Genomic DNA, 19329 nt, shown 5'->3' on the forward strand with positions numbered 1-19329 from the left:
CGAATTCTGAGCTATTGCGGATGGCGAAAGGGTGGGGGAGGGGAGACGTGTGTGGAAAGGTGGAACGCGGCCCTGCGGAGCTGAGCAAGCGCACAAAGGCGCGTGTGTAAGAAATACGGTTGAGGTGTAAGGCGCCGGAAAACAACATGAGCGCGCGAGCGCCAGGAAGCGAGCTGGAAGGGGAAGGAAGATTGGCGCACGCGCGCGCTCCCTTAGTGGGGTGCGGAATGGAGCGCATGCGCGGTATGTGGATCAAATAGAATTCGGTCGGGAGCGAGAAGCAACAGAGCGGTAGTCGTAGTCAAAGCATGTTTATTAGTTGTGAGGTTCTAATCAGCACGAGTATATTGTCGGGCGGTTAGTTAGCCCCTTATGGGAGATTTGCGCATGTGCAGGAGTAAGAGGCTGTGCTTAGCAAGATTGCTGTTACTGAAGGCTCATTTATGTATTAAGGTCCTCAATCTGGACTAACTTGTTCGCCTCGTTGAATGCACGTTGATCTAGTTTGTTCCTGATCAACCATATGTGAAACAAGACAAAGCCGATGCAAACTTTACTTTTTCCCAATCCTTGAAAGTATTTACTGAAGTATTTATGTGTAGATTGCCTTTACCCCTGAAATGTAAGGTGCTATTGTCTTCTCTTATGTTGTACACTGCCAGAGCCCTTCGGGGATGGGGCGGTATAGAAGCTCAATAAATAAATAAAATAAATAAATAAAAGAAGTAGGATGGCAGAGTTGGAAAACAATGCAAACAGAAAACTGCATAAGACCAGTTCCCAAGGTGAATGCTTGTTGGCACATGACACCCAACAACACCTTTTTTTACATGCCTACCAAGTGTATTTAGAAAGTGGAGGGCTCTGTGAGGCCTTTGTCTAGCAGGATTTCTGACTGGCGTTTGGAGGTCTGATTGGCTGTGCAGATTTTGAAAAAATTGTTTTGGCAGCACAATAAAGAATCTTCACTGCATGACTTGCAAGAAAACATTTTTAAACAATACACTCCTTTTAAAAAGCAGTGTTAAGCAGAGTTTCTGTCTGAAATCTTGAATAGTTGCCATTACAGTTACGCATAACCTCCCATCCTGACATTTGATGGATGGTTTCACCTCCTGTGACAGGCATTTGGTGGTTGCACCTACCATCCTGTGTCAGAATTCCAGAGGTGCATTCAGGCTAAAAAGGTTGAGGATCTTTGGCCTAAGACATGACCTACCATAGACTGTAGCAAGTGGATTGCAAACTTAGAAGACAGTGTACTAAAAGCAAGATGATATATGCAATAAATATTGCAATAAATACTGCAATTCAGTAATAATTTGTTCCTTTATAAAAAGATCTGATAGGATTGTGTGTTAGACTGCAACATTAATCGCCTAAATAGAAATTGTGGGAGCTGCCCTGGTCTCAGCCATAAGCTGTTCTACAAGGTAAGGTCCACAACAGAGAATGCATGTGTATGGGCAAATGCTTGAACTGAATCTAATAACGAATTGGTAACCAATGGAGTAACTCCGAACTGGGAGTGAGATGTATGCTCCACCTAGCTGTGGATGGGAACTTGTTTGCTGTACCAACTGAAGTTTTTGAGTTGACTTCATAGGCAAAGCACATTACAGTAGTGCAGCCTTGAGGTATGGGTCCAGGTGGCTAGATCAGATGAGTCAAGGTAAGGAATTATCTTCCAGCCTAAATGAAGAGGGAAGAAAGCATTTTTGCTTGTGCTTTAATGTGGTGTACCATTAATACTGCTGAGTCCAGTATAATGTGCGAACTGTTAACTAAGCCAGTGAGTGTCAGCTGGGTGTTTATTTTTATTTATTTTTCAATTTTTTATACCGCCCCATCCCCAGAGGGCTCTAGGCTTCTTATATGTATTGATTGTGACTCTCTACCGAGGTTAGAGTGTTTAGTGAGGGTACTGTTCTCATGGTGTTTGGCACTGGAAGATATTACAATGGGGGGCTGCTAGTTGGATGGTGAGATTTTACAAAGCCTGTTCCTTATCTAATCTTCATCCAGTTCTGCAAGTTGTAGATACAAGAGCCCCTGGTGCTTCAGTGCTTCATCAATATTGTGTATTACCAGACCAGCAAAGAATAAAAATTAACTCCTCCTTGGGTTGCTGGAGAAGGAAGAAATTGCTCTGACTTGTGTGTCAGAAACCTGGATGGAAGAAAAAGATGAGTGTATTTGTTGGAAGTGAAGGATTTTGCTCTGTCTCTTAGGCTCAGACTCCAGAGGGGGACTGTGGAGAAAGGCTTAATTTCTAACAAACCGTTGAAATCTGTGGAACCTGCTGATTGCATGATGGGAGAAATTTTTTAAAGAATGAACATTCCGTCAGCAGCAGTTAAGGCAGTTGAGGCAGTTAAGCTGAGAGACTGAGCAGGTGGAAAAAGAGAAGTCTCTCTATATACTTGCATGTATTTAGTTCAGTGGAGGTTGTTCACTGTTTAGTCAGAACTTGAATACGAAACAAATTAACTGAAACTAAAAGAGTTACTTAGTTTGATGTATATTGTAACCAACATAAGCTTCACATACAGCATTTTGATTTTTATTGTTTCTTGAGGAATATTTTACCTCACAAGAAATGATTTTTTTTTATTGGCTCTGAGTGCTTTACATTAACGAAATCAGAATCCACACAGTAGCAGAGAGTTCCTCTTGCTCTACATGGTGGCTTGCTCTACATGGTGACACTCAGTAGCTGTTTGGCAAGCAAAGGATTGAGTTGGTGTTAAGCTAGCATGGATGGTCAGAGTGCTGATTCATGCATGCAGGAGGATGTCCCAGTAGTTAGACCACGCCAGCCAGCCTCACAGAGTAGGCAGATGGCAGAGATGCAGGTCACCCTAGAGGATTTCAGAAGGAGCATGGTAGTAACCTCAGATGAGACAGGAGCAAGTGATGAACTGGTAGCCCAGAGGACTGGAGCCAGAAGACAGCTGCTGTCAAGTGAGAGGCTGATAACCCTTGGTGATGATGATAGTGAGAGGCCAGGCATGCACTCCAGAGAACCATCAGCAATCAGAGGAGCCAGGCAGGATAGTTTAGAAATGGAAGATTCATCAGTGCCGACTAGCACAGAAGGATGGATGAAAATGCTTCAAACCTTTATGCAGACTCAGCAGGCCACCATGAACCTGTTAGTACAGGACAGACAGAGAGGCAAACACAGCATGGCTGAAAAAACGGTTTCCTCGGTACCAAGCTGGTGAATCTGTAGAAAGCTTTTTGGCTTTATTTGAAACTGCATTAAGAGATAATGAGGTTCCCAGGCAAGAATATATTCAAGCCTTATGGCCGTGTGTGTCGGCTGAACTGGCACAACTCTTGAGTAAATTAACTCTTAAGGTGGGAAGCTACATTTGAGAACTTTAAGAAACAAGCCTTATCCCGGTTTGGGAAAACAGAGACTCAGTTGAGAGATGAATTTAGGAGAGCTTTTCCCAGGGGCAAAGAAAATTATAATTTGCTTCTTTGTAATCTTAACTGGAAGCTTACTGCCAGTTCAACAATGGTTTGTAGAGCCGCCAATGTGAAAATCCAGCGGATAAGCATGCCAGTTGACTAGAAGAGAACAATTTTTTTCAAATTCTTCCAGGTAGATATATCTACAATTGGTCCAGACTAAGGATGGCTTCGGATTTATCTGAATTAGCAGCTCCTTTACTTCGATCATACGCTGGGCCAGTATAAAAAATAAAGAGAAAAAAGTTTTGTTTCATCCCAGGGTTGGTGTGTATTTAAAGACCACTTCCAAGAGCCCTGAACTAAGCGCAAAAGCAACCAAAGAGAGATTCGGCCTTTGGAAATCCAGCCAGCCAACTGAATCATCTACACCTAAACTGATTATATGCTTTAATTGTAAAAGAGAAGGACATGTCCGTAATAAATGCCCTGATCTGAACAAAGAAGCCAAGATACAGTTGTTTGAGGGAGATAGGATTTTACAGCAGACAGAAAATTGGGAGCGTATAAATAGCAGCTCTGATGATAACTCCAGCCAATCAAACAGTGAAGATGAACTTATGGAAGTGGTTGGAAGAACTGCGAAACAACCTTAGCCTGACTCTCACATGAAAATCAAAAGATCCGAGCGGAGCTCCGGCCCTGTCTGCTGATTCAAGCAGTGTGGTGAGAGCTGGTAGATTACAGCTTGGGAACATCATTCGTGTTATTTCAAGAAAGCAGAGACAATGGGTGGGGGCTTTCTGCACCACGAAAATTTGTCTTGGGGGGAAAGTGTGGGTGAATAGTTGTATCGATATTGGCACAGACTTAGGCCCCTTCCGTTTTCAAACTACTTTCGCAACTGTTTGCAAGTGGATTTTGCCATTTCGCGACATTGCTTCAATAGCACCGGTGCTGGAGTTTTGAAAGTGCGCTATTCTGGCATGCAAAAGGAATGAGCCTTAAGCTCAATAAATAGAAAATTGTTAAGTATCATTGAGCATAAAATTGTGGGGAAAGTGAGTATTACCCCTTATGAATGGCCTTCTATGTAATTTAAGATTTCAAGTAATTGATTCATATTTTCAGATAATTTAGAGTTAAACAAAACATACAATGAATTCGTAGTTGCCATGATAATTATGAAACTCAATTTATTATTGGGGCTGATATACTGTATTTGTCATGTGAAATGAAATTGATTGTGACTAGGTCCCAAACAAAGAAAGGAAAAGATACTAAAGAGGGGATGAAGGGCCCCGAAGACATAAAAGGACAAACTTTGCCAAAGTCATGTGATAGTTGCCAATGGGTTGGACATGCTACTGATAAGCCCTGATGTGAGCTTCAGGAAGCTTTACAAAAGGTTAGAGAAGTTGCAGGAGAAAATCTAAGACAACATAGTTTCCAACGCATTGAGTCATTGAGGCTAATATAGAAGACCATGAAATAATCTGTGTCATTTCATAGGTGAATTATAAATGTAATGTTTTTTTTTGAAATTGATAATATATGACTGCTTATAGGTAAGTTTATATACTTCAAGAAATAAGTTATGATGGCACTAGCTCTATTATAGTTGTGCTATACATTTTGTTGTATTGACCCCAACATTTTAGCTTACTGGGGGCATGTGGAGAAAGGCTTAATTTCTAACAAAATTTTTTAAAGAATGAACATTCCGTCAGCAGCAGTTAAGGCAGTTGGGGCAAGGTTCAAAGCTTTCGAGCCTCCAGACTGGAGCAGGTGGAAAAAGAGAAGTCTCTCTATATACTTGCATGTATTTAGTTCAGTGGGGGTTGTTCACTGTTTAGTCAGAACTTGAATGCGAAAACAAATTAACTGAAACTAAAAGAGTTACTTAGTTTGATGTATATTGTAACCAACATAAGCTTCACATACAGCATTTTGATTTTTATTGTTTCTTGAGGAATATTTTACCTCACAAGAAATGATTTTTTTTATTGGCTCTGAGTGCTTTACATTAACCAAATCAAAATGCACACAGTAGCAGAGAGTTCCTCTTGCTTTACAGGGACTATAGAGAGATACTTAGGTCAGGACCTGGGCATTTCTTTCTTTCTATTTCTTTAATACTGTCCCTTCAATGTGCTGCTCTCAGGAAATCTTCCTTCCACTTAGCACCTTCACTCCTCCCCCAGCTCCATCTCTTGCAACCATGAAAGCAGGACACTTTTTCCCATATTTCCATTCATTCTAATTTAGCTAGTTAGTTTGGAAGTGTGAGCATGTCTGCAATGAAAAGTCTGCAGCAAAGGACCCTCACAGTGCAGCAGAATAGCAGTGTATAATTGACCTAAGATAAAAGACTTATTGTGATGAGCTAAGCAAATGAAAGGAATACTGGCACAGTCCAATATGGGAATAGATGTCAAGCAGATCCTTTCCCTGGAATCCATGTAACATACTGGTAATTCAAAACTAGAGGTTGGCTGGTTTAGCGATCAGTTCAGTTTCTACATTGTGAACCAGGGAGGATTCCTCGCGATGGGCCAAAACAGCTGATTATTGAAAACGGTGTAAAATGGCTCGAAAACGGTGTAAAAAGAGTTTGCATCGCTTTCACACTGCTGTTTTGGCCCATGCGGGACTTACTCGCTTAGAGTCAGGAGTAGGGAACCTCGCGGCTCTCCAGATGTTCAGGAACTACAATTCCCATCAGCCCCTACCAGCATGGCCAATTGGCCATGCTGACAGAGGCTGATGGGAATTGTAGTTCCTGAACATCTGGAGAGCCGCAGGTTCCCTACCCCTGGCCTAGGTGACTACAATCTGTCTCCACTGCATCCTCTGGAGATTCAAGCTTAGTATTTCTTCCTGAAGCTCTAGTAACCACTTTTAACAGTTTTAGCTGGTGAAGCTACATTATTTCCCAGTAATATAGGTGCATCAGTGCTCTCCCATTACCCACTTTCCTTGGAAGTCTTTGTGTTGGATAGGGCTCTCTGCTAGTTTTACTGGAAAAAGCTGGGCCACTGATCCCCTTGATCTTATAAGTTTGGCCTGGCAGATATTGGTCTCCCTGTATGAGTTATGGCTTTATCAGAGTGACTTCTGCCACTGTATCCCTCAGATCTACAGGTTTTGACTACTTTTGGTAATTAAGATTCATGTGTGTGTAACCATCCTTAAAAGGGAAGGATGTGATATTGACTCTGACTAAACACTAAGCTTTGAAAGTCAGATGGGGCTGATATGTCTGCAGGGGCAAGCCTTTGTACTTTGCTCTAAAGCTGGGCAGGAGACAACCTTTCCCTTGGGCAGGAATCAGATAGCAGTAAGACATCTTTCTGCCTGAGCACCTCTGAGTTCAGTGTGAGGTCAGGGAGGTTACTCCAACGCACCTTTCTTGTGAGTCTGTAGGAAGATGGGAGTGCTGACAGATCTTCCACTGGTTTTGGAAAAGCTTGTAAAACAGTAAGATGTTTTACAGCTTTCCAAGGATCAAATGAAGTATGGAAGAACTGCTGCCTCTCACCAGATACTTTAGAAATGAAAATATAGCATTGTGTAAAATATTGTAGAACATGGTAAATAATGCCATACCTGCCTGATGGGGTAGAGCCATAGAACAAGGTAGGGAGGACTATCCAAAGCCACAGTTATGCTTCCTTTGCACTACTTTGTGTTTACAGTGAATAAGATTCTAGGGCATGACATGGGAAACCCAAGATTAAGTTGCCTTCCACTGAGAGTCTCAATTAAGCCAGCATCATGAGAGATTATTTTATTTATCTTATTTTTCATCTGTGTTTGTCACTGAGATTTATGGTAGATTGCACGATTTTTAAAAAAATGCAGCATGGACAGTAAAATACAATTAAAAATAATGCAAATAAGTACAATATTATACAGATAGTGCTATGAAATGGGATCAGTTAAGAGGCGTAAGTATTATGAATTAAGGAGATAGTGAAGCTTAACTGTGGCTTCAGTTTGATAGCACCAGAGTGCACCCGAGCACCATAGCTCCTTCATGCATTAGAGTGTTAAGTAACTCAGATGGAACTCTGGTATCTATTAGTAAGAAATGTAGCTTTCTTTTGTATTTATTGCTCCTATGCTTCTGTTGATTCATCAATCAATTATTGATTTTTTAAATGTTGCTTTGGGACATAGAAATATGGAAGAAGGCATAAGTTAAACCAAGGTAAAATAGTAATTAAAAATTAGACTACATGTGAGTTGAGAGAACTTAGAGAGGAATTCCAATATTTTCTATTTTAGTCTGTTCCATTCAGGAAGCTTAGGGTACAGGATTAGAGATGACTGCGCACTGAAAACAAGGCTGTAATTCATTTAATGGAACTCTGCTGATGTCATCAACCACAAGCACATAGACTGACCAGCAGATGAATAGAAAAAGCACTCAGCGCTTCAGTGCTGCAAAATGACCTCAGAGAAAACACTGCTAATGCTATTTATGGATTTTAACAAACTAAAACATACTGTAGGAGTCCACCATAACTGTAACTTTTAAAAGTGCTGAATTCTAAATCCTCGTTTTGCATGCACATGAAAAATTGATCATTTTTAAACAGGATTATTTGAGACTGAATGCTATAGGATGTGCAGTACAGTATCTGTTAGCTTTGGGATTTCTTTAACAGCCATTTTTTATCTTTTTGCCACCATGGGTTTAAAATGTGTCAGAGAGCAGCTTAGCAGTCACTATGCAGTATACATTACATGGCAACTGTATGCTGCATCCACCTGTATGAGGCTACAACTGTATGGTTGCAGCCACCTGCGGCAGTCCACAATAGAGATCATCCTGGAGGTGCTATCTGCTATTTCCACCTGATTGTGACACATGTTCCCACTGGACTGTCCCATTCTACAGCAAGAAAACCTCTCTTCATCTGCTAGGATCTCTTTCTTTCTGCCCTATTATTAAGTATGCAGGGTGAAAACAAAGCTTTCTGGCCCCTACCAAAAAATCAACTTTCTGGGGCAAAGATAGAATTGCTGCTCTCACTTGTGATTGTAGAAGCTGGAAGGAGGCTATAGTTTTTTCAAGCAGACAGAATTGCTTGAAAACTTTTAAAATAAGTTCACATTTTTAGATAAAACTTGTGGCAGGTTGGAGTAACATTACCAGACGCTAATGTCTGTATTGACAGGGGCAGGAAAATCCTGTCTTATTGATAGTAACATATACAATTTTTAGACATACTTGATACTTCCCCAACACACACACATCAATCACCGTGTGAGAAGTGTACAGAGGAATATTTAACCACTTGGTCTGCAAGTGGTTGGAACTCTGCAAAGTTAACTACTCAAGAGGTTAAACAATGATAGTGTTTCTAAGGTGCCTTCTCCCCTGCCCTTGGTCAAACCAGGTCATAACATTCTGTGCCCTTAATAATCAGGAGTAGAATAGAGATTTAATAAAGAAAGTGATAGCTCCTCATCTTTATGTGACAGCTTGTGCAGCTGTGTTCTCATTTAAAATATCATAATAAATAATAACAATGTAATGTTCCATCATCATAATTTTATTTATTAAATTATTAATATAATACCTTGCCTTATGGCAAGGCATCTTTCAATTTCAAGATCAAAACATACAAAATTCAGTAAAACCCAAATAACACTCTCATCCCTACCACAAGAAAATGTCTTCATCTTAAATCCTGTTGAAACCCCTCCCCCCTTGAATAAAACAGCCTTATAGCCTCTCCCAAACTCTTCTAAGACATCTGCAGGGATCCAGTTTCACAGGGTAGAAGCCACTAGAAGAGAAAAATGTGGCTGAGTTCAGTGGGTCATACTACAAAACAAACAGGCTAAAAAATCCTTAAATCTAGTGCTTTATTAGATTTAGTTAGTTTTACTTTATTAGATTTATATATACCCTTTTCTGATTGTAGTCAGTCCCAGATTTATACTACCAATTTAAAATATATACTGTAATTAAAACCTTTATTAACGTTAAAAATCCAGTTTTAAAATTCCAGTCAGCACTCTGAACAGTTAGATACAGTGATAGGGATACTAAGGTATTGTAATTCCGTTTGGGGAACAGGCTTGAGATCCCAGCGGTCCATAGATCCGTCCAGTAAGATCACCAGGAAGTGAGAGATACAAAATAAAAAACAAGCGTATTTAGGTTGCAGCATAAGTAGGCTCTGTAAGGCAAAAGCACTGATATACTGAAGAATCAAAGGTTTTAAAGATACAAAAATGCCAGTCAAGTCTGCAGGATCATTCATTTCGTCATAAGATCATTATCTTTTACATGGCATTGCAGGTTATGTCTATAACAGATCACTACATGGAACGCATATACACTTGAAAGTGGAGGTTTAGCATCGAGAGGAGTTAATCGTAATGTTTAAATGACACAGGTTGAGCATTTCACCCGGAATCATCAGGCTCCCTCCTTCACAAGGCCAGTACAACAATACTCCAGTCATAACCAAAGTCGTTATCTCCTAAACGTGAGAAAAAGAAACTAACTCTTCATAGTTCATTGCTTATCTTGGTGCTTGATGTCTCCAACATCATTCTGAAAGTGTGGACAGTGATGTTTTCTCCCTACTGGGTTATTGCCAGAGATTAGGGCAACTTGAATCATTGTAGTAGAAAAATTGCATTCTAGCAACTTTTAGCTTTATACTGTTAGCTGTAGTGCAGATTAGAAAAAAATATAGTAAATGTTAGTCTAAACCAGGGGTAGGGAACCTGCGGCTCTCCAGATGTTCAGGAACTACAATTCCCATCAGCCCCTACCAGCATGGCCAATTGGCCATGCTGACAGAGGCTGATGGGAATTGTAGTTCCTGAACATCTGGAGAGCCGCAGGTTCCCTACCCCTGGTCTAAACTAACAGAATTAGTAAACTACAAATACATTTATCTCTTAAATGTGGCTACAGGAAAGGAAGGAGAAAAGGGGAAAGGGAAGGCAGAAACAAAAACATAACAAATCAACTGAGAAAAATGAAAACAATGGTAGGTATAGGAAGGCCAGCTAGAGTATAACTGTCACTGCCTCAGCTATAGGCCTGGTGGAACATCTCAGTCTTACAGGCCCTGCAAAATTGAGCCAGGTTCCACAGGGCCAGGCTCTTGCTCAATAAAACATTTCCACAAGGCCAGGGCCATAGCTGAAAAAGCTCTGGCTCTGGTTGAGGAGAGGAGAGGAGGGCCCTTGGCCGTCTTCAGATCTTATTTGGACTTTTTGGTTTGCTGTCTTAGGCCGATGTTGACAGAGTCCTCCACTTGCTCTCTTGATCTGTTCCCCTCATAGCTGGTGAAGGCCAACCTTGAGGTACTACAGAGCCCCCTGCCAGATAGTAGCAACCACTCTTTATTGCAGAGAGTTTTTTCAGGGATGTTAAAAGAAGCAGTGGTAGGCCAGCACTTGAAGAAGTTATCTTTCGATCCTATGGATCTGGTCAACTACTGCCCTGCCCTTCCGGGAAAGGTGGTTGAGAGAGTGGTTGCAGAACAGCTGCAGGCATTTCTGGATGGCTCATCAGTTCTGGATCCCTTCCAGTCCAGCTTCTCTCTTGGCCATGGGACAGAGACGGTGCTGGTCGCCATCGTGGATGAGCTCCTGATTCAGCTGTCTATGGAAATCATCTGTGAGGGCAACCAGCAGTCTCTATTCCATAACAAGGCTGAACTGAAATGCATCCAGAGCCAATGTCTCATCCACCATTCTCTCATCTACCTTACCCAGAAACAAACGGTTTAATACTGGGCAGTGGTTAGATGGATCAGAAGGATTCAAAGATGTTGTTTTAAAGAGCAATCCCACTATTGCTTCTTCCAACCTTCCTGGACAGATTGATAATGTATACCAGGTGGACCTATATGCCCTTACTGCTGCCTTTAACCAACTATGATGAGCACAAATCCAAAGGGCAAGTGCTTGGCTTCACAGCAGCCATGACTCAGTCAATACTGGCCGAGGAGAGTCAGCTGAAGGGGTCCAACACAGCCCCTGAAAGTGGTCAAGGGGTCTCCAGTTCAATTGTGGTATCAACACTGGTGAAGAGGTCTTGGTGGAGCAACAAGACTTTACCCGCCAAATAGCTTGCAAAGGCCTCACAGTTAATTGCCAAATCACTAGCATCTGCAATCTGTCAGAGAAAGAGGTAAGGGAATTAATTACCCTAAATAATTGACCTATGAGCGGATGCAGCAGAGGCTGCATAATACTTCTTAGTGACCTTTACTGCCACCATAAAGGATTTCATAAATGTCCTATAAGATACTCTTGCAGCTTTGTCACAAGTACGCTTTCAAACTCATTCTAGCTGTCTTATCTCCGGCTTTGCCATCCATAGCTCCATGGTATACCAGGGAACTAAGCTGATGCAAACCCAAAGAGAGCAACACGGAGTGATGTTTCAATGGCATCAGAAAGACAGCGATGCTTGTCATCTATCAGCATGTCTAATGAGTTGCCGGGGGCACTGGATCCCATAGAGCATTGGAAACCAATTGGAGCCATAAGTCTCCAGGGCCCTTTCCGCACGGGCCGGAAACAGCGCCCTGGGGACGGCAAAAACGCTGTCCCCAGGGAGCTGTTCACATGGGGGGAGCAGCTGCTGTGCAGCCGCGCCTCCCGAGCGGCGCGAAGCCGCCGTTTTCCGACCTCGCTTCCCCAGCGAGGTTTTCGGAAAACGGCGGCTCAAAGGCGCCCTCCCTCCCCCTTTTCACTGTCCACCTACCATTTCTGTGGCCATCCAGCGCGTCGCCGAGGCCTGGGGACACGCCCCCCTGCCCTGCGATTCCGGACGGCCACAGAAACGGCAGGTCGACCGGGCGATGGTGCTCCGCAGCGCTGTCTTCCCGGTTGTTTCTGGGACTGTTCGCATGAATGGGGTTGGGTCGGTGTCGTGTACGCTGACCCAACCCCCATCGTGGCTGTGCGGAAACGGTCCAGGAGTGAGCATAAATCTGCTCACCACCTATACAGGGGAGGAGGGCTAGGAATCTCAAGACAGGCCTTCAGGGCAAAGTGATCTGACCACGGCACTCTTTCAGTAGAGATTGGACCTATATCCACCCCCATGCTAAAGATCAAATCTAGCTTGATGGCCAGTTGATGTATCGGACCTGACTCAACACTAGCAAGGACATTGAAATCCCACAGAATGATCAAGGCCACTATTTCTAACAGGCCTGACATATTAACTGCTGGTCTGCTGGGTACACACAAGATAGTCAAACTCTCTTCAGCATCCCATACTAGATCTCACTGTGATTAGTCCTGGAATAATTTATTTTAAAATGGTAATTTGATTCAAGTCTATAGAAAGTCTATAGGTTAGATTAGAACCTGGAAGCATTTCAAACGGGAACAAAGGGAGCAAAGCTCAAAATGTTCCCAAATGTATGTGCTCCCCCCAACAAAGTGCAAGTTGTCTGTCATGGTAGTTGCTCCGTATAGGAACTTGATTTGTCATCAGAAGATTAACAGGGTAGAACTGCAATATCAGCAGCACTGATATACTTGTAAATGCTTTAAAAATGCTGATGTACATAATACATAGAAGACTTCCTGTTGTATTTCAATTATCATTACATGTGTGTATAAAAATGCTCATTATTTGGACCATATACTAAAAGGCAATTTGAACTATGTAATGACACCAAGATTTATCAAGAAAGGAAATAATATAATTAGTTCTAGGGGTTGCTTCCTTCAAAGTGGCGTTTTCTGTAAATGTAGTGTTCTCTAAGATTCAGGTTATTAGCCTAATCTGAGATTAAGATTTTCTGTTCTCATTAGTGGAAGCTAATGTTTAGCAGCAGGAATGAACAACTCCAAATTCATGGGATATAATACTTGTTCTATTTAAGAAAACAAATGCATGTATTAACAACAGTGGATCTAAGTTGGCCCTTTGCTCTGCAAGTAAATGTTAACAAAGGCAAGCCTTTAGGGATTAGGCACTTGTACAGTGCATGTATTGATGATTTTGGAATAGACTGCGAATAACATTGCCTCATAAAACTGAGTTGCTCTGATGGGCTGTTCGGTACCATACATTTTCACACTAATAAACAATGAAAGAATCTCATGAAAGCCCCTCCAAAGATTGTGTTTATTTCCAGGAAAGACCTCAGATGGAAATGTTCTAAAGAGAAGGTGGTGAATAGAAAAATAAATCAGCTTTGATGTCAGTTTGTCTTATTTCAATAATAGTCACCATGGAAACAAACTAACTGACCTATTTCTTTTCATACCTCTGAGTAAACAATGGGGATTCCAATTTTAATACATACTGTTTTAGATTCTAATTATTTGCCTCACTCCATGTTAATAAAGTACTAACTTATTACAATCTTCATTTCTTCCGCTGACTGTTCCTTTTCATTATGTTCTCTTCTGTAAGTTTATTTTCCTGCCTAAAGACAGTGGGAGCCCAGCTCTGTCATTAGGCAAATTTCTACGCTTCTAGAGCCAGCATGGCGTAGTGATTAAAGTATCAGACTAGGATCTGGGAAATCTATGCTTGCTGGGTCAGTCACACAGAGCTTTGGTTGGGAGACCTCCAAGGAATACCTTGGAGGCGTGACATGGAAGCAGAAAAATGGCAAACCACTTCTGAATGTCTCTTGTCTTGAAAACCCTATCATTTCTCCGTAAGTCAGCTGTGACTTGACAGCAAAAAAAGCTGCATACAGTATTGGATTTTAAAGAAGACAAGGAAGGTACCTGGAAATATTTGCAAAGGGAATCTGATTTCCCCTGGTATCCCCTCCCTACATTATTTCCTCCCTACCCCAGTAGCCCAAAGGCTCTCCTCCTCTCCTTCCCATCCACCAACCAATTTATCACTGTCTCTCACCCAATCTTCATTTGTCCTGCTTCCTTTTTCCTGGCAACCTGTCCTTTGGAAAAGATTAGCCAAGTTGGAAAAGCCATGCAGTAGCCAGTCACTCAGCCAAATTGTCCAGTGGCTGTTGCTGGGCCCAGCCAAATCACACAAGTTGCAAAGCAGCAAATTGCTCAATGGTCGCCACCAGGTCATGAATCATCCCTCCATCAGGAGATGGGGTGGGACCCTGTCCAGTACTTTTTTGGCCTCCCAGGAACCCCTGTTTCGTATAGAAATTACAGCTTGGAGTGCTAGTCAATGTTGTGGTTGCCTAGCAACTCCAAAATGACTACTAAGATCTCAGAATATAGTCATGTGAGAGCTCAGTGGACATTACTTTCTTAAAGCTATAGATGTTATTTCTATTATTTTAGGGGAGTTTAAATCCCTGGTTATTTATTTATTGAAGTTTTCAGATTTGTCTGCAAACCTTCAGTTGACATCAGGTTTGTAGAGAAATCTCCATCTGTCCCTAGCTGCAGTATTTTTAACCACACTCTATGTCATAGTTCAGAATTAGATATGGCTCCCATGAGAATCACTGATATGTGTCTTTTCTGGGCACTATTTCTCACGTTGCACCTGCCTTGTTCCTGGAAAGTGACAACCCTATATGAGCAGGAGTAATTAAAGTGTCATTTAAAATATATATGTAATATTATACATTATATTAATCTATATGCATATATGGTGTGTGAATAGTTTCTGGAATCTAAGAGAAGCCTGCTCAGGAAACATTTCAGTTGTTTGTGAGTGTTAAGAATCTCTCAATCCAGAGTGTCTATTTGCCCAGCTAACAACACAGTGGGGAGGCACACAGGGCATATCGTGATATGGCTGTTTTGGTTGTTGTGACTCTCCAAAAAGTGAGTACCACTGATTTATAGGCTAGCAGTAATCCCCAAGGTAGCACATACTGATGAAATTCCTGAGAAATTCTTTCTCAAAGCATCTGTGCCCCAAAACAGTTTTCTGCCTCATTGTATCAGGGGTGCTTCAGAAGAAACTAAGAAGGCACCACCTTTGTGTCTATAAGGGAGCATTCCTTCAGAAACCACTGCCTCTGTTGTAGGAGAATGCTTGGATTGCAGTCTCCAAACTCTGTAGGGTTGGTCTGGGTCCCTGTGGGAGTCATTTTATGGTAGCACCCTGTTTTTATCCTCAAAATTCTCTTAAGTGTCCACAACCTCAGTAAGTTGTCAGGATGCATAGATTTGATTTGTCTGAAATAAATACTTTGGTATCTGCAAGTATGACAGGCTGGTTTTGTAAGACCTGATGTTTTCTGAAGACACAAGTTACTACTTTGAGAATTCTCATATGAGACCCAGTTGGGGTGGGGGGGATACCCATGTTATATCTTTTTTTCTTGTTAGATTTAACAGCAGTCTTCATTTTACCCCCTGAAATCTAATTTCACCAATTGTTCAACAAAGTAGGAGCAGTTGGATCCTTGATGAAAAAGAATAAAGTGTTTTGTCTCATATGTGTAGGTTGTAGTGTTTCCTGGAGGTAAATTATTTAGGTGTTGAAGTCAGCAACGTTCAGTGATATGTTTCACCAGCAAAACTTTCCCCTGCAGATGTAGCCCAAAATATAAACTACAGAATCCCTTGTGAATTTTTGCTTTTATTAGCAAAGGATACATTTTCCCGATCAGTAAATCCTGCACCTAGAAGAACAAGTACAGATTGATGGCAGCAAGTTTTGAAGTGCCTAGGTGCTTCTGGGTCTGAGCAGGCAGTTTGCTCCCTGCATCTTTCCATACTGATCAAAAGTTGAAAACAACATCTCTCTGAATTTTGGTTTCTCAAGAGACTAGTAAAGTGAGCAAGTTCATTAATTTTACAAAGGACAAAAACATTCATTGCAGAATTCCTGGTTGCTTCTTAAAGTCTAGAAATTGTATCAATCAGTTAAGACTATCCAGTATTACAGAAGGTATGAGATTTTTTTAAAAAAAAGATTAGATGAAATTGTTTAGACAAAATACAATTATTCTAGTTATAACACATTGTGACTACCAAGTTTTAACTAAGGCCCCTTCTGCACATGCAGAATAATGCACTTTCCACATTCACAATTATTTGCAAATGGATTTTGCTATTCTGCACAGTAAAATCCAGCTGCAAAGTGCATTGAAAGTGGATTGACAATGCATTATTCTGCATGTACAGAAGGGGCCCAAGTCATTTCCCAATATAAATATTTTTTTATGCCGGTGGCATTATAGCAATGAGTATGTAACTGTTTACTTGGAATGTACTATATCTACAATGAAAAACTTTCTGAGTATAAGTTGTTTTTAGCTCAAAGTCTTTAATTACAACTCTCCAGAGTATCATCTGTATACAGCTATTGTACATCTTACGTGATTAATCAACAGCTCAGTTAAAATAGAATACATAAAACAATCTGCTGGCCCAATTTTATGAGGTGTGCTTATTCTAGTGCTCAGACCCTCCTCCTGTTTGTTATTTAATTTAAATTCTGGTTGGCCATCCAAACTCTCATGAAGTACAACCAGGCTTTTCATCATGAGTTTTTGGAAACCTCTAGACCAGGGGTAGGGAACCTGCGGCTCTCCAGATGTTCAGGAACTACAATTCCCATCAACCCCTACCAGCATGGCCAATTGGCCATCCTGACAGAGGCTGATGGGAATTGTAGTTCCTGAACATCTGGAGAGCCGCAGGTTCCCTACCCCTGCTCTAGACACATACATTCAAGTGATGGTGGACTACTGGAGATCTCTTGGAGATCTTACATGTTCACACATTAGAACCTAGGTTCCCCACATCCTAAATTTGTACTTGTCTAAATCATAGAATCTTGTTCACCTAAAGTGTGTGTGTGGGGGTGGGGGTGTAAATTAGAAGAAACATGGCTGCTGATGTTCTACAATCTAAGCTGTGCTTGTTTTCTCTTCCTGTCTCAAAACATAAAGGTTGGGCATGGCCATATGGGGGATAGTGTGCCAATCCAGATCCTTCAACGTGGTGTAGTGGTTAAGAGCAGGTGAACTCTAATCTGGAGAACCAGGTTTGATTCCTCATTCCTCCACATGAGCAGCTGATCCTTATCTGGTGAACTTAATTTGTTTCCCCGCTCTTACACATAAAGCCTGCTGGGTGACCTTGGACTTGTCACAGTTATCTCAGAATTCTCCCAGCCCCACTTACATCACAAGGTATCTGTTGTGGGGAGAGCAAGGGAAAGGAGTTTGTAAGCTGCCTTGAGTCTCCTTACAGGACAGAAAGACAGGACATAAATCCAAACTCCTTCATGCAGCTTTTTGTGGACTGGAAAAGTTGAGAGACCAATAAGATTTTAATAGGGGTTTTGTATTGCCGCTCTGAGCCCCTTGGGGCCGGGCGGGGTAAAAATTTAATAAATAAATAAATATGGCTCTTTTTCATTTTCCAGAAACAGGTTTGCGCTCTTGCTGCAGTGGCACAGGTCATTGCTTAGCCTTATACTGTTATATCATTGACAGAGTTAGGGTGTAAATTCAAATTATCTTGAGCTTTCTTATTTAACTGAACACCTGTAAGAATCATCTGTGTTGAAGAACAAAGCATCTTAATCAAGCAACAGCTCTAACATCTGTTGTCCAAATCTCTCTGACCAAGCCCCATGAATCTCCTCGAAACTGTTGAGGAAAGATGCTCTCTCTACCTATTCTGTTTGCAAGGGGATAAAAGCTAAATAACATACATGTATGAATATTTCATGGTAAAATTAGTAACGCTGTTCATGAATTGAATGTTTGCAGCTCCATAATCCTCAACCTCTTTGGAAGCGAAATAAATTTTGGGTATTTTTTTTCATATAAACAGCATGTTATAAAAATTTCACACACCATTATTTTAAGGCCTATCTGCTGACAAATCAATTGTTCTTATGACAGAACTTGTCGATACTGTGCATACTTAAACAATACAAGCAATTAAAAATTTTTGCCATTGTCATAGCTGATTTTTGGCAACCCTTTTGGGTTTTCAAGGCAAGGGATGTTCAGGGCTGGTTTGCCATTGCTTGCCTCCCCATCACAATCCTGGTATTCCTTGGAGGTCTTCCAAACAAACACTAGTCAGGGCCAGGGCTGAGAGAGTGTGACTGGCAAACTTCAATGGCACAAGTGTGGATTTGAACCTCATTTTTCCAGATCCTCATTCCACACCTTAATCTCTCAGGAGTACAATATGCATGGTAAGTATAGTTTGCAATGTGTACCAATGTGCTCCTTCTGAAAAGCTAACAATAGTCCTGGAAGCATATTGCATTGCTGATAGAATAAAATGAGTTCGATTAATGCAATGGACATGGAGTGCATCATTTTGATACCTAAAACAGGCATAAAGTCCACAGCATATTAAAGTGTGTATTTGACAAGAACAAAGCTGATGTTTATATAATGCTTATATTTATATTGACGTCTGTAATACACTGATCCCTTCCACTGCAGGAAATGGAAGTTTTGGAGAGTGGATTTATAACTCTTATGTAGGAATAGCATGAGTCAGGATGGGTGGAGCCTCTGGAGACAGAAGGGTACAGAATATATGGAATGCAGAAGGAAGCAAGGCTGCCTGGCTGGAAGCTTGAAGTTTAATTATAGGCTCTTAAGACCTTGTTTAAGGTAAATGTGATGTTTGTATGGGAACTAATCAGGGAAGGAGACTTTTGTTCTGCACTGTAAATTTTAAAATTTATTGTTTCAGGGCTGTATTTATTTGGTGGGAGTTCTCTTGGAGCCTTCATCTTCTAAGGCCAGTTCACCAAGAGTTCTCCCGGAGACACTCTGGGCCACCTACAAGAGGAAAAAAAATGGACTTGAGATTGACAAGCTGTGAAAGGGGGAAACGTTAATTGTTAAACTTGGATAAGATCATGGTTTTGTTGTACTGCTAAGTTCTATGTTTATGTATGTTAAGTAAAAAGAAGAAAATTTGTCCTAAATTGGTTTGCAAGATTCCCCCACAAGCTAAGGTTACAGA

The 19329-nt window shown here is 41.3% G+C and overlaps 1 long non-coding RNA gene across 1 annotated transcript; it reads left to right on the forward strand.

Annotated features, from left to right (window-relative positions):
• The first annotated feature begins 5 nt into the window (after positions 1-5).
• Positions 6-19291, forward strand: LOC125439183. The gene is made up of 2 exons (XR_007245494.1): positions 6-243; positions 19054-19291. It is a non-coding gene; the product is annotated as an uncharacterized LOC125439183 (long non-coding RNA).
• The last annotated feature ends 38 nt before the right edge of the window (positions 19292-19329 follow it).

The sequence above is a fragment of the Sphaerodactylus townsendi genome, linkage group LG09 (genome assembly GCF_021028975.2).
Source record: "Sphaerodactylus townsendi isolate TG3544 linkage group LG09, MPM_Stown_v2.3, whole genome shotgun sequence".
NCBI classification, from domain to species: Eukaryota; Metazoa; Chordata; class Lepidosauria; order Squamata; family Sphaerodactylidae; genus Sphaerodactylus; species Sphaerodactylus townsendi.